The sequence below is a fragment of the Trichechus manatus genome, unplaced genomic scaffold (assembly GCF_000243295.1).
Source record: "Trichechus manatus latirostris isolate Lorelei unplaced genomic scaffold, TriManLat1.0 scaffold00038, whole genome shotgun sequence".
NCBI lineage: Eukaryota > Metazoa > Chordata > Mammalia > Sirenia > Trichechidae > Trichechus > Trichechus manatus.
In genome coordinates, this window is record NW_004443974.1 from 9551187 (window position 1) to 9567081 (window position 15895).

Genomic DNA, 15895 nt, shown 5'->3' on the forward strand with positions numbered 1-15895 from the left:
TGTCAAATGTCACAAACCTACCACTTTACCATATAGCTGATACAGTTGAAGTCAGGCTTCAGGTATATACCTTGTTGTACTGTGGTAATGAGGGCCTATGCTGTTGAAATGGGCCCACACAGGTCTATGCAGCGGTGAAAGGCATTCAAAGTTCCTCGACCCCTTATGCCTGTGCTTAGGCAAAGGAGCTGTGCCTGCCCTGAGTTCCTGGCTTAGGGGAGCTGGCAGATTATTTTTTTCCCTGTTTGTTAATTTGTTCCCTCTCCAAGGCCGGGAGAATGGCTCAAGGCATGTGATGGCTCCTACTTCCAGCCCAGGGGAAGCGGCAGTGGCTGAAACCAGCCTGGGACCCAATGTAGAGTAGGGAGGGGGAGGGTAAATGGGAGAGAGGTTTTTCCCAAAGAGGGTGCTTTTTGATCCCTGTGGTAGGTCAGAGACACATGCTTATCTTCTGCCATTGAACGATTGAACGCTGCTTTTCACTGGTTCTGGATGCCTGAGTAGACTCTCTACCGCTGGGTCTCTCCCAATGTAGAAAATGCCTCCCGAGCACTATGGTAGATTATATTATGGAAATATTGTACAGAGTTGGAGAACAATGACGGAGACTTTATGTACTGATATGGAAAGATGCCAAAGACTATTAAATGAAAAAAGCAAGTAACAGAACAGTATGTACAATGTGATCCTATTTGTATCTGTCTGCATAAATATCTACAAAAATGACAAGAGTGGCTCCTTTTGGATAGATCTGGATGGGAATCAAGGGAAACTTTTGACTTATTTGTACTGTATACATTTTTAAAAAATAAGAATGTATTCTTGTATTTTTTTTTTGATTGAAAATAAATTTCAAAAAAGAGGGGAAAACAGCCACTACCAACAACCACTCTGACAGTGATCACAACAGAAAGTCTCATAGAGAGTAGGAGAAACATGTATAATAGAACTCAAATTCACAAAAAAAGGTCAGACTTACTGTCTGAAAGAGACTGGAGGAACTCCTAAAACTATGGCCCCCAGATGCTCTGCTAAACCAGAACTGAAACCATTCCCGAAGACGGCTTTTCAAAGGTTAGACAGACCTATAAAACAAAAAATAACACGTGAGCAATGTGCATCTAAGCTCAATCAAATCTATGAGACCAAATGGGCAGTTCCTGTCCAAAAGCAGAATGAGAATGCAGGAAGGGACAGGAACTGGATGAATGGACACAGGGAACCCGGAATGGAAAGGGGGAGTTTCCCGTCACATTGTGGGGATTGCAACCAATGTCACAAAACAATATGTGTATAAATTTTTTAATGAGAAATTAACTTGAGCTGTAAACTTTCACCTAAAGCGTGCGCACACACACTCACACACACACACACACACACACACACACACAACGGGAAGTTTAAAAAAGTAGAGGAAAAGAAATGTAGTAAACTAAAAATGGTTTAAGTTAGCCTTTAGCACTGGATGTTTCAAATGTCTGCCTGCTGTTTGAGTTTGAACCATGTCACAGTGTAATAGCTTACATTTGTGTATTGCTTTAAAGTAAACAAAGCTTTGACCTGCATCCTTTGGTCTTATGCTTATAACAACTGAATGGAATAGATAGGGTTGGTGACATTTCTGTTTTGCAGCTGAAAATATAGTCTCAGAGTTCTTTCATAGTAAAATTATGAATTCTCTGCTGTATTGGTTTCTATTCATGTTATTGTTACATTTACTTATCTCCTAGTTTATCATTTAATTGGCTCTCTTGGATGAGACACTAAGACCAATCTTTCCACGTGGCGTTGAATTTCCACAGCCATGTGTGTACTACAATTTTAAAGTATTTTCATTTCTAAATTGCTTGCCAACGTAGATAAGATCACATTGTAGGTGAAGTCCTTGTTTCTTCCCTTTTATCTTGCTCTCTCTGTTCCTAATCTTTATTTCTTTCTGGAAGGCCTTGCTTTTCTTTCTGGTAGGGTTTTCTGTCAGTTAACTGTCATATTTCTTTTCTGTGCGTTTTGTTGTGTGCTGTTGATTCCAACTCATAGCAACCCTATAGGACAAGTAGAACTGCCCCATAGGGTTTCCAAGGAGTGCCTGGTGGATATGAATTGCCGACCTTTTGGTTAACAGCCTGAGCTCTTAACCACTTTGCCACCAGGGCTCCTTCCTAAGCATAGATGCATAATAACTTAAAGTGTTACTCTTCCCAGGGGCATGCACATTTTTAATTAGGATCTCTTGAGGAGCAGCCTCCAAATTCAACAGAGTGATGGTGTTGGACTAAATGATCTCTGAGACACAGCTCTACCATCTGTGCCCTTTTCAGACCTGCGGATAAAATGTTTTTGTCCTGAAATGCCTGCCAGGGGCCCCTCAAATCACTTGGCATAGCACCTACTTTCTTGGCTTACTTCTAAGACTGGCTGTGCATGCATAGAAAGAAAGGACATTTTTAAGTTCTAAGTTTGTTGGGGCTTTGTAATTCTGAGGCAAGGTAGCTTAATGGACAGATGGAGTTGGGAGTATGAAGACCTGAACTCTAATCAAGGTCCAGTATGAATTTTGTCACAATGGACAAGTATCTTCATATTTCTGTCCATCAGGGAATGCTGAGTGTTATAATGGAAAGAATAAGGCATTGGCAAGAGCTCATTGTTTATTCATCCCATTCATTTAAAAAAAAACAAATATGTATTACATATCAGGCAGTATGTCAGGTTCCAGGGAGACAGTAGTGAATAAGATGGGGTTATTGACTTTTAGAAAATTTTCACTTTGTTTTCCCATGGCAAAAGGTAGTGCCACCACTCGTCTGTCAATTTGTCATACTGTGGTGGCTTGCATGTTGCTATGATGCTAGAAGGTATGCCACCAGTATTTAAAATACCAGCAGGGTCACCCCTGGAGAGATTTCAGTGAAGCTTCTAGACTAAGACAAAGAAGAAAAGTCTGGCTATCTACATCTGAAAATTAGCCAATGAAAACCCTATGGATCACAGTAGAGTATTGTCTGATATAGTCTAGAAGATGAGCCCCCTTGGTTGGAAGGCAGTACATAATGGCTACAACAATGGACTCAAACATGACAATGATCCTGAAGATGGTGCAGGACTGAGCAATGTTTTGTTACGTTGTACATAGAGTCTCCGTGAATCAAAGCCAATTCGATGACAACTAACAACAACAAAAGGTGGTGAGAATAATACCTACTTCATATTCTGTAAAAATCACTGTTGTAGTGATCCATAGTTTCCAATGGGAGTGTTGAATTCCTTGGATGTGGTGGAGTGGAAAAAAAGACTGAAAACTGCCTATCTAGTTCAAGCTCTTCATTTGTAGGTAGCAGAATAGGACTCAGAGCTATTAGTTGACCATCCATCCCAGTTCTTTTACTTACCACGTACAATAGTTTCTTCACTACCCTTAAGATCCTTTTGAAATTTTGGGGACCTTTTCTTTCATTACTCTCAGGCTTGTGTGCTCAGCCTTTCTAGAGTACTCAGTGTCCCAGAGCCCACTGTGAACCCGTTCGTTTTGCTCAGGTTGGGTTCTTCCTTAGTAATGGTTGAATGCCACTTCCCCTCTTTGAAATCAAGCATCCAGTAACTCCCAAGTGTCACCTTCTTCATAAAGCTATAGCCCCTCGACTTGATGAGGCCTCTTTCTTCAGGAGTTTCATACTACTTTGTATCTTAACTTATTATTATGATCCTTGATCTGTGGAAGTTATTCTTTCATCCTGGATTGTGAGCTGTGATCTGTTGCTTTTTTCATCCCCCTAATGTTTTGGGCTATGCCTTGTAACAGAGCTGATAAATAATCTTTGATCAAATTGAATTCTTGAATCTGTTGAATGGCAACATGATAGCAATAATAGCTGACTAGCCTACCAGAGAATGCTATTGTGGTAATAAAATAAGGGAATAAATATGAAGAAAATTTTGACAATTTTAAAAGGTCCTATCAAGGAGGATGACTAGATGGAGAGGAGTTTGGGAGCTGATTCACATATGAAATAGTTGGGAAAACTGATCATTACTTTTTTGCATTTCTTTTTTTGCCTGGAGACTCCCAGCGTTGGAGGACATAATCATTCTTTTCAATTTTTTGAAGGGCTGTCAAGTGGAAAACATTCTATATTGCTCCAGGCAGTATAACTACCAGCATTGTAAAGTAAAAGGGAAGCAGATTTCTGCTCAGCAGGGGACAGAACTTTCTAACATTTAGAGCTGTCCAACACTGGAGCAGCCTGCATCACTTAAAGGTAGTGAGCACTCCGAAATTTGAACTGTTGAAATGGAACTTAGATCTGGCTGGAATGTACAAGAGGGAATTCCTGCTCAGGGCAGGATGCTGGACTAATGACCTTTAAGGTGTCTTCCAATTCTAATGTTTGTTACTGTTCAATTCGGCTAACCTGAAGGTTTTTTTTTTTTTTTGGGTTTTGTTTTTTAAAATTATAAGTTCAATTGATTTACTTAAAAGGTTTATAAATTAAGTTTGATAACCTAAGTTGTGGAAACCAAGTTTAATTCCGAAAATCCAGATACCACCCAAGATAATCAACGACATTTTTTAACAGAAAGCGAGGTAAGGTGTGTGAGGAGTGTTGTCTGCGTATTTGTCATTCGAATAATGAGTGTGTCCTCGACAAGTGAGAGTTGTTATAAAAAACATAAACGGTCTAAATTGTTTTACTTTAGACATACTTCCTCAGATGGATTTTTCACGACCAGCATTACCGTACGCGGAAGCGAGGGCGCATGCTTGATCACAACTTCCCGGAAGGCAATTTCCTGTACTCCTACACCCATGACCGCTCCAGCCCGCGGCGGATATGGCTGGCTAAAGCGGAAGGGGAGCAGCTGGCCGTCGAGGCCGAACTACCGATCCCAGCGGCCCCCACGGCACCGCGCAAGCGTGCTGGCGTGGCAGCGCTGCCGCCGCAGGACGCAGAGAAAGCAACTACCGGGCGACGGCGGCGACGGCGGCAGTGGCAGTTCACGGCGAGGGTCCCGTCTGCGAGCCCCGAGTGGCCATCCGGTGGACCTGGGTTCCCCCCTCCGCATGAACACATTGGTGAGTGCACGCCCTCGGTTAACCCGCGCTGGGCGCGTGGATCTTGTGCAGCGGCCCGGCCACTCCGGCCTAGGGCCGCAGCCTGACCCTCACGGCCGGGCCGCCAGGCCTGCTGACTCCTGGAGCCCTGGCCGCTTCCCTCTCGTGTCAGACATGGTGGGAATGGGGGAAGACACGGTTAGCCCCAGAAAAGAGGTGTGGCGGCATGCAGGTGCCAGGGTAGCCTGGGGTGGACGGGAGGGAGGGACGCGTGGGGGATGGGAAGGGAAAGGAAGACCTCGGGGCGACTTCGGGTGGGGGCCAGAGGCGAGCGACCCTGGGGAGCGTGGTGATATATTCAGATGAGAACTAGGTTGAGAAGTGAGCACACAGGCAAGGAGGAGATGGAATGTCTTCTGAGTGCTGCTGGTGGAGAAGTCGTGCTTCGGGGACTCTGACAAGCTGTACCTACGAACTGGGGGCAGCCCACCTATCATAAACATACACACTACACTTAGCATCTTTCCACTTGCTGCTGGGGGTCCGAAAGTGAGGGAATGTTGGTTGCTTTCTATCTCCTTTCCTTCAACTCCACCTTTTACTGACTGGGCAAAATTTAATGGGTGCTAGCTGGACAAACTGCAGAAATAAATAGGATTTTGTGTTTAAACCTGCATGAAAGCAAGGAAGCGTGGTGATATGTTCAGATGAGAGCTTGGTCAACGGAGAAAACTGCTTTTAAAATTATGACAAAAATCAGTTTGTGCAGGGCTTTGAACTAGAAAGACTCTTGGACTTGGGGTCTACCAGTTGGTGGATAGAATTCAGGGGCTCCTTGAACTAAAATGAGGATAAAATTACATCTTTATTTTTATTAACTGCTGACTGAAATTTATCATTTCCTTCAATTATGAACGTAGGCAATAAACCACAGTATTAGCAACGCCTGTGACTTTGTCATCAATAAAAATTACTGATACTTTTGTTATCATGTTTATAGTTGCAAGTATCTCAAAATATTGTTTATGTCTATCACTTCTTCAAATTTATAGTAGTTATTAAACCTACTGGTGGAAATGTTATTTAACGTGGAACTAAAGCCATACATATATTAGCATATCTGGGTTTTTTAATTGTTAATTATTTTAGTAGAATTCATTTCCTTTGTAATCCCATGTATTTATTGCATTTAGAGGCATTCTGAGGAGTCCATAGGCTTCACCAGACTGCCAAAGGGGTCCTTGACACAAAAAGATTAAGACCTCATGAAGTAGAAATAAGTTTTTTGAGATCTATAAGCCTTCCTGGAAAAGTAGTTGAACCATTAGATTAAAAAGAAGATAAAGTAGACAGCATGATAGTACAGATGAAAGAGCGAATTTTGTAATTAGGGAAATAAAAATAAAGATTTGGGTGGGATCAAAATAATAATTTTGAAAAATAGACGGCAGATATTTCATTTAGGATACTGGAGAATCAGCAAAATTATCTGAGGAAGAAAGGACAGTGACTACTTTGGCCCTTAGATTTTTGTATTAAGGCACCTCCTGAATACAAGTGATTGAAGCCTTCCGAGCTCTTTTGTAAATCTGTGAAAGGAAATTTTAGTGTGTCCTGGTTTTAGTTTAATCAGGTAGATAGTGTGGCTTTTAAAGAGGGAGCATCCTAATTTTTCTACCCTAAGTGAAAAGCAGCAGGATCTCTTTTCAAATATATATTCCTATTGCTATTATGCTTCTTTTCATCTGTTATAGAAAGTAAGCATGCAGATTATAGAGCTGGAGAGTTGAGAAGTCTTTCTCTTGAAATTCCATTTAAAATTTTTGTAGATCAGCTTCATTTTGTCATCAAATTTCTCACTGGTAAATTACCCTTAACATTTTTTCAGAATATGTGTGGCTTGAAATGTGCACCTATTTGTAAAGGACCTGTTACATCTTGTGTGAAAATTTTTTTCTCTTCTAAAATAATAGCAATAATGGAAAACCACAGCAGCACACTTTTTCTGGAAGAAATAAAGGAGGTATGGAAAGGTGAAAGAAAGTATTTATGAAACAGGTTATTGGTGCCGAAACAGTTTATGCTGAACTGAACATTACCATATCACAAGTCACTGTGTTGAAGAGGTCTTGCCTGCCATTTTTTGTGCCCTTACTCTACTCCTCTTGTCATTCTCTGTCCCTTGCCTCTTTATTTTCTTAAAAGCATGTATCTATAAGAGATTATATTAACTGTATATTTGTTTGGTACTTTAATCTTTGTATTTTCTACTAGAATGTCAGCACCGTGAGAAAATGGACTGTCTTCTTCAGCACTGTACCACAGTAGCAGCTGGCCCATAATAGATGCTTAGTAAATATTTGCTGAATAAATAAATGAATGAGTTAATTTATACGACATAGGTTTTTTGTTTCTAGGAATAAAGCACGTCTGTTTTTAAAAATCTTACAAATAATATTATGTATAGGAGTTGAATCTTTTCATCTTATATATATATGTATTTTTTTCACCTTATATTTTTTAAAAGACAGGAAATTATTTCACAAACACTGATGCTTTTGTGGGCATTTAGTTTCATAGGGGACTAACCATTCTTACTGCATTTTAATACATGCTAGCATGTAGGTTTTGAATATCCTTAACTTTCTATGATGATGTAATAAAATAAAAGGTCTGTAGGTAAAGTTCCTGTTTTGCTGAGGTTCTTTTATTGTGTAATTCTGGGTTGCTTATTTTATTACTTAATTACTATCTTGTTCAATATGTTGAGTTGAAGAATCCTAAAGAACCACAGATTTGCTTCTGTCAAAACTAAAAAAAGTAGCTTTAAAGGAGATACTGGTGCTAATATTAGCATTGAAAATTTAGCTTTAGAACTATACTGTTCTTCAGGAGTCTAGTAATCATGCAAGCCCTATTAATCAATGACATATAAATTAAAATGAGTGATACAGCATTTTTCACATCAGATTGATAAAAAAAAATGTTTGACAATACGTATTGGTGAATATGTGGTGAAATGCTAATTTTAGAAACTCCTGGTGGAGTGTAAATCAGTACAGCCACCTTTGGAGAAAATAGTTGCAGTACTTAGTAAAACTGAAAATAGGCATACCCTACCCTATAATTTCACAGTTTCTTTAAGGAAACAAGAAGGGGAGGTGGTTGCAAAGGATATATATATATATATATATAGTTAGAAGCAAGTATGACAACTATGGCAGTATTAATTCAGGAAGCAGAATATGTGTGCTAAATTATTCTTTGCACCTTTCTGTGTTTTCTGTTGTTGGTTTATTTTTGTACTCCATAAGTTTTAAATACTTTTCCCCAACTGTTTGTTTTGAAAAATTGTAAGCCTACAGAAGGATTGCAAGAATAGTACAGTGAGCACCCATATACCCTTCACTTAGATTTGCCAGTTGTTAACATTTTGTCATGTTTACACAAAACACATAAATGCAGACATTTTTTGCTGAACCATCTGAGAGTTAGGTTTAAATACCATCAGGGCGCTTTACTCGCTAAATACTGTAACATGTATTTTTTCAAAAACAAAGGCTTTCTCATATATATCTATAATACAGTTATTATAGTCAAGAAATTTAACACGGATTTTATAATACTTGGTCCATATCCAAGCTTCCCCAGTTGTCCCAATACTGTCCTTAGTTTTTTTGTTTGTTTTAATCCAAGATCCAGTCAAGGATCTTGCATTGCATTTGCTTGTCTCATTCACTCTAGAATGCCCTCCAGCCTTTTTTATTTTTATTTTTTGGTCTCACGTGACAGTGACATTTTTAGAAGTGTCTACACCTGTGTGTCCAAAATGCTAAATAGGTGATTTTAGGTCTCTTTCAGTGTATGACATCAGAGGCACATGATGTCGGTTTAATTATTCATGCAGAATTTGATCATTTAATTAAGGTAATCACTCGTTTTCTATTGTAGAGGCACCTTTTTTCCTTTGTAACTAATAAGTAATCTGTGGCGTGATAATCTTGTTTACTTTCGGAAAGTCATGAGGTCTTAGTAGAGGTACTGGTATAAAGGGTCAAGCAAATTTAGATTGGAGATACCACTTTTCAATGAGGAAGTGGGGAATCTGGGAGTGCTGTGTGAAGGAGATGACATTTTAACGGGACCTTGAATCATAGATGTAATTGGCCAAGGGAATATGGAGAAGGGCTCCAGATGGAGGAGGGAACAACTTGAACAAAGAAAAGACAAAAGAGTTTGTAAATCCAATGGGGGAAACGTCCAAGTCTTTTTTTTTCGGGGGAGGGGGAGCTAGTGTGTTAAATGTGTGAGAGGGAAAAATGAAGGAAGAGATTATAAAGGTAGCTTGGGATGAAAAAAGTCTGAGAAAACCAGGCTACCCAGCTTTTTACCCCATTATAATCAGAAGTTTATTGTGGGCCAGTGCAGGATCATTTACCTCCAGATGGATCACTACTCTTCCTAGAGCCTACTATACTGCATTGCTCACAGGATGTCAGTAAACTGAAGAGCCAGAGAAGCAGCATGGGGAAATGGAAAGAATATGGGCTTTGGAGTCAAACTTATCTAGATTTTAAACCCTTCTCTGCTGCATCATAGCTGAATGATCAGGCAGTGAGTTATCTAACTCTTCTGAACCTGTTTTGTCATCTGTAAAATGGGGGTGATGAATACGTATCACATGGGATTAAATCTAATAATATGTGGAAAGAATCAAGAGTGTGGCTTCCACTTAGTCGTTAGTAATCTCTTGGTGCTCCAGCTTTCAGTCAACTGTTAATCTTTTCCACCTTGGTACCACACCCCAGATTTTAAAACAAGGCCTATCTTTTGGTGTCTTCTTGGCCATTGTCACAGTGTTGTCACTTCCCACTTCACCTGGTTAGCTCTACTGTGGGTTTGTGAACTGCTTTCCAGTAATGGCACACAGTGTTTGCCACCTCACAAGGTGTCTTTTTTTTTTTTAAATTGTACTTTAGATGAAGTTTTACAGAACAAACAGTTTCTCATTAAACAGTTAGTACACATATTGTTTTATGACAATGGTTAACAACCCCATGACAGGTCAACACTGTCCCTTCTCAACCTTCACAAGGTGTCTTTTAATGTTATTCTGGGGATTGTGACCATATGTATTAACATTTTTGGGGGTGTGACTAACAATACGAAATTGACTGTTTGAATGTGATGTTGTGTGCCATAGAGTTGATTCTGACACATAGGACCCTATGGGACAGAATAGAACTGCCTCATAGGGTTTCTGAAGCTGTAATCTTTACAGGAGCAGATCACCAGGTCTTTTCTCCCATGGAGCTTCTGGCAGGTTAGCAGCTGAGCACTTAACCATTGTGCCACCAGATCTCCGTAAAAGTGACATACTTCATTTTAGTTTATTTATTAGGGAAACATTAGGGGAAAGTTATCCCTAATATTCGTAGTAAATTTAGTGGTTTAAGAGGGAAAGTGGATATATTCACAGTGGACATTTCACTTTATTCTTTTTTTTTTTAAAATAAGGGGTGAATGTATTGGGGAGAGTTGGTTATACATTATTCTGCGAACCTCGAAGGTAAAGTATGATATTTTTTAAAATGCGTAGTATAAGTGAAATCCCTTTTCACTCGCTTTGGAAAGGTTAGCACTTGGAAAAAAGATCTCAAAAGATTTTTTTTTTTCCCTTCAACTTTGCAGAGCCTTTCTTTTTTTTCATAACACATTTTTCCTTCTCTGGAATTAATTTTTTCTTGGGCAGAGTAGATTTCAGAACTTTTGTTTTTTTCAGTTACATATTTTTTACATTTTAACTACCTAAGCTTACATTTGTATAGAATTATTTTTGGTTTTAGCTCCTTAATCCTAATCAAGATGTTTTCATTTGTAAAGGAACTAGGACCAAATAATTTCTGTGTTGTACATACATTTGAGAAGAAGTTTTAGGCACCAAGTTGTTTGATTTCTGGTTACTGAAATTCTGGGTGACTAAAATTTCCTTGTTTGTGCTTACCTATATTTTCTAACTTTTCTGAATATGTATAAATACGTATTATGATTTTAAAGATGTTTAAAAGAACACTGTTTGTTGTTTATAGGCTGAGACCCAATTTTGAGCTCTGCAATGCTGTGGTCAGAGGAGGCAGTAAATATCTGTTGATACTTCAAGTTCTCATATTTAATATATAGAAATGAATGGTGGAGTGAATTAAAATAAGAAAAACAACTTACAGACCTTATAAGTGTGTCTAATTTTTTTTTAAGTTTGAATATGAACCAGATACCTAATAAGTATTTGTATCTGAAAGGAAAGTCTGACTTTTAATGCTAACATTGTAATTATATATATAGAGTCAGTTATGTTCTCATAAACTGTTGTGTAAGCCATATTTTATAAGGCATTAAGCATAGTCTTGTAACCGTAAAAACATAGACAGAATGTCTACTCATTAATCTAAGATGTCTGTCTGAGAAAGTGCTTGCTTGGTCTTGCTCTCTTATAATGCCAGTACACCCACGCCAGGTAGTTGTGGAAAGCATGTTGTTGAACATGTTCAGTTCCTTTTTTTTAATCTTATTAATTTATGTTTTTAATATATTTTTCATGAATTTTTGAAAAGCTTAAAGTGTAGTGTTTCTTTTGGAAAATTTAAAAGGCAGAACAGTTAGTTCAAGGGATATTAGCCTTTTCCCTTTTCTCAGGACCAGAGTCATATATTATCTTCTCAAACAACTTAGTCTTAATTTAAAATACTTGTTTTTTTAAGTTTTTATAACTTAGGCTAAACTTAATCTATTTTCAGCCTACTCTGAACTGCCTTCTTTCACTTTCTAATGCAGAAGACTGATTTTACTTTCATTATTTATAAATCCTTATTACTCGATTAAAAATACATTACGTCTAAAAGTCACGTTACTTAAGGCAGAATTGTAAAATGTTTACAAGAATAGATTTCTGCCCCAGAAAAACTTACAAAAGAATAGTTTTTTTTTTTGTTTTTTTTAAATGGTAATTGTTCATCTGTACTACCTCTTTGAGAACTCAGGGAATGTAACTTTGACTCCTCTAAAACAAAGTGCCTTTTAATATCTTAACTATTGAAGATTGTGGCAGAAAGTGACTTATTAATTTTCCCTATGAATAAGTTTCTGTTCCATCATTTCAGAGCTTTATTTTAATGATAATAGTAGCTAACATTCATTGAGTTTCTTCTCTTGTTTATATAGCTGTTTAAAATTATGACTTCTATAATTTTATGGAGGCATCTTAATGGTTGATTTCTTTTTGAAAAGCTATTGTAATTTTTTGTGTGTTCCAGAAGGTTCCTTTCAAGTAGAACACAATCAGTGATAGTAATGTCATTTGTAGTTTGGTAATGAATATTTAGTAGAAGCCCTGGTGACGCAACGGTTAAGCCCTTAGTTGCTAACTAAAAGGTTTGGAGGTTTGAACCCATTCAGCAGCTCTGTGGGAGAAAGACCTGGTGATCTGCTCCCATAAAGATCACAGCCTAGAAAATCCTATGGGGCAGTTCTACTCTGTCACAGGGGGTCGCTATGAGTGGAAATTGATGTGATGGCATCTAACAGCAACAATAATGAATATTTATAATTTTTATGAAATACCATTGTGATGAATCTGATAAAATGGACATGACAGCCTGCTGTTCACATGGTTTTCTTATTTTTGAGGGTGGATGCTTGGATCTTGAAACAGGCTTTACCAGTATTACAGCTCAGTAGAAATGCAGCTGAAGCTCAAACTTCTAGTTCTGCTCCTCCATTTGGTTGTTTTGTACATCCACTGTATTTATGGAAGAAGCTAAGTTTATCCAGGGGACCAAAGCTTCCTCAAAGCATGTGGGTGGTAAAATCTTTTTCTTAAAAGTTTGCAGATAGTCCTAAGGACTTTAGGCTTTTCTTTAGTTATTTAGTTTATTTTGATCTCCAGGTTTATATATGTGTTAGTGAGTTGTCATTAAAGACTGTTGAGTAGAAGGAAATTAGATTTGGTGGTATTTAATTTCAGACTGTTAAAATTAATGGAGGTTTATGTAATTGTAAAAGTTCCTGATACTCATCTGTTCCTATACTGAAATACCTATTTCTACACTGCATATTTTTGTATCATTTTTTTGTCTCTGAGAAACAAAGGAATATAATTTTAATGCCACTGCAGTTCTGCTTACTGCTAATGTAGCTTAGTATTGTTGAACTATGTCTATCTGAAAATTAAATTCTGTGTCTTTTTTGTTGGATTTGAAAATTTTCACATTTAAAAAATGTTATTGTTCACAGGATTTTGCCTGGTCCTGAGTTAGCAGATATTTCAGCAGGGGAAATCTTGGTGCCAAATTTTTGTTTTTCTTTTCTTTCTTTTTTTAATTATGTAAGGTAATAAATGTTCTTTGTTAAAAAAAAAATTCAAAACAATGCAGAAAGCGATAGCTTTCTCTGGTCCCCTGCATAGATGCAGGTACTGTATGATTTGGATTTTTAAGTTTTTTTCTTTTTCCAAAAATTATAGTTAGAACTTTTGCTTGCTTAGTGCTTTACACATATCAACTCATTTAACCCTCATAATCCTATGAACAAACTATAAAGTAAATTCTGTTATTATATGGATTTACAGATGAAGAAGCTGAGAGAAATAAAATGACTAGCCAGAGTTCCCACAGCTACTGAATGTCAAAGCTGAGATTTGAGCTCAGATAGTTTAGCTTCAGGGTTTGTGCTTCTAACCCTTACACTGCCTCTGGGATCTTACAGTGCATATTGTTCTGTAGTTTGATTTTTCACTTAATGATATGTGATGGACATCTTTCCATGTAATTCTATCCCCTCCTTAATAAACTGTGTAGTATTCTGTGGCACGAATACACGATAATTTATTTAACTTAAGACCTTTCAAACTTAATCTTGTTTAATATTGCCAATCCCATTAGTAATGATCTCAGGTGATATTTTAAAAAGTCAAGGTTTTGAACTGGAATAGTGAGGATACATTTGTATTTACTAAGTAATGCCTGTTAGCTATCCAAGTGTTTTTGATATTCTCTCAGTTGTGATTTTCATTATTTTTGTGGTTGATATGTCTTCTTTAGCGCTGGAAAATTAATAGTGTAGGCGAATAAAATTATTTGGAATTTATTTACTTTTGGTAAGGTCTGGATTTTCTGGTGTCATAGCAAGAAGTCTGTTATAGTATTTGAATTCTGAATGCTACCTGGCTTTTTATTACTTATATCTTCAAAGGAATAAATGTATCTTTCAATTCCTTGTACTTGTGCCAGGAATAGTTGGTACTAAGTCCACTCTTCTTTATGATATTTTATTCTTGTTTTGAATATACTAACTAAAGTTATAAAGTATCACTTGTTTGAAAGATTTTTCCACATTAATCTGTGTGTTCTAATTGTGAGAAAGTATTTTTTCTGGTACATTAATTATTGTTTCAAATGTACTTATGGGAAAGTTAGTAGATATTTTCAATTTAAATTTAGTTGCTGTTCTTTAATCATTTTGGAACTGAGTTAGCAACAGCTTGTCTAATTCTTAACTAATTCCTAACAGCATTGTTCTTCACCATTTAGTTATTCATTAATATAGAAACATTTATGCAGTACCTGCAATGTGCCAGTCACTATGCTAGGTAGTGGGGATACCAAGTTGCATACATCCCTACTTCAGGGAAGGTAGAGTTTTGTTGAGAAAACACCATTTTGTTGCAAACAGTATGAATTACTATGATAGAGATGTGCCCAAATGAAGAAGTCTCTGAGTCAAGGGAATGGTCACTGAAGACTCCTTGGTATGGCCTGGGCCCTGAAGCCTAAGTGGATTTAATTGGCCAGTGAAAGAAGTAGACAAAAAATTCTAAATAGAGGGTGTAAATAGGGGGTGTGGTCTGTGGAAGCCACTTAAAATTGCCATTAGAATGTCATGCATACCTACCAGAATGCGGGCTCCTCAAGAATAGACCTTGTCTGTCTTTTTCATCAGCACCCAGCACATAGCTGGTGTCTAATAAACATCTGTTGAATGAATAAGTTAAGGAAGTACAGTAAATATTGTCTGTCCACTTTTTTGAGTGAGAATGAACTCATTTCAGTATATTATTAATGCCTGACAATTTTTAGATCATGTAATTTAACAAAACATTATAAAATAAGAAACTGTTCCTGTGCTAAAAGAGATGTCTTGTACGGAGAAACAGACATGTAGACAAATCATTGTAATTCAGTGTGTTTTTTTTATTATAAAGAGATATTTGCTGGGACACCTCTGTCTTTTTTTTTTTTTAGTGAAAAAATTTATATTTAGAATTACCTGAACTCAGTTTAGATAATCCCAGTTTTGTTGGCAGCATCCAAAGCATTATAGTCAGGAGCCAGTCGAATATGCTGCCTTCTATTCATCAGACTTGATCAAGGTGTTGACCTTGGCCATGTCAGTGTCATAAAACTTCTTCACAGCCTGTTTGATCTTGTGCTCGTTGACGTTGACAATCACAATAAATACAAGTGTGTCTTCAATCTTTTTCATGGCCAACTTAGTGTCAAGGGGAACTTGGTGATGGCATAGTGGTTGTCTTAGGCTGGCTTCTCTAGAGAAGCAAAACCAGTGAAGCATATATATAACCCATTGCCGTCTAGTTGATTCTGACTCATAGCGACCCTACAGAACGAAGTAGAACTGCCCTGTATGGTTTCCAAGGAGCAGCTGTTGGATCTGAACTGCCAGCCTTTTGGTTTGCAGCTGAATGCTTAACCACTGCACCACCAGGGCTTCTAAAATATCTTGACCAGCCCAGTTCACACACAACCTTAACCATCACAGTGGTCAAGCTTGTTT

At 37.6% G+C, this 15895-nt stretch overlaps 1 protein-coding gene across 7 annotated transcripts in view; it reads left to right on the forward strand.

Annotated features, from left to right (window-relative positions):
• The first annotated feature begins 4955 nt into the window (after positions 1 to 4955).
• GAPVD1 (GTPase activating protein and VPS9 domains 1) overlaps positions 4956 to 15895 on the forward strand; it is a 75367-nt gene continuing 64427 nt past the window's right edge. For all 7 annotated transcript variants that reach the window (XM_012555360.2, XM_023730739.1, XM_012555363.2 and 4 more), the window contains exon 1: positions 4956 to 5071. The gene's annotated coding sequence lies outside the window, so the exon portion shown is untranslated. The remainder of the gene's footprint in view (positions 5072 to 15895) is intronic.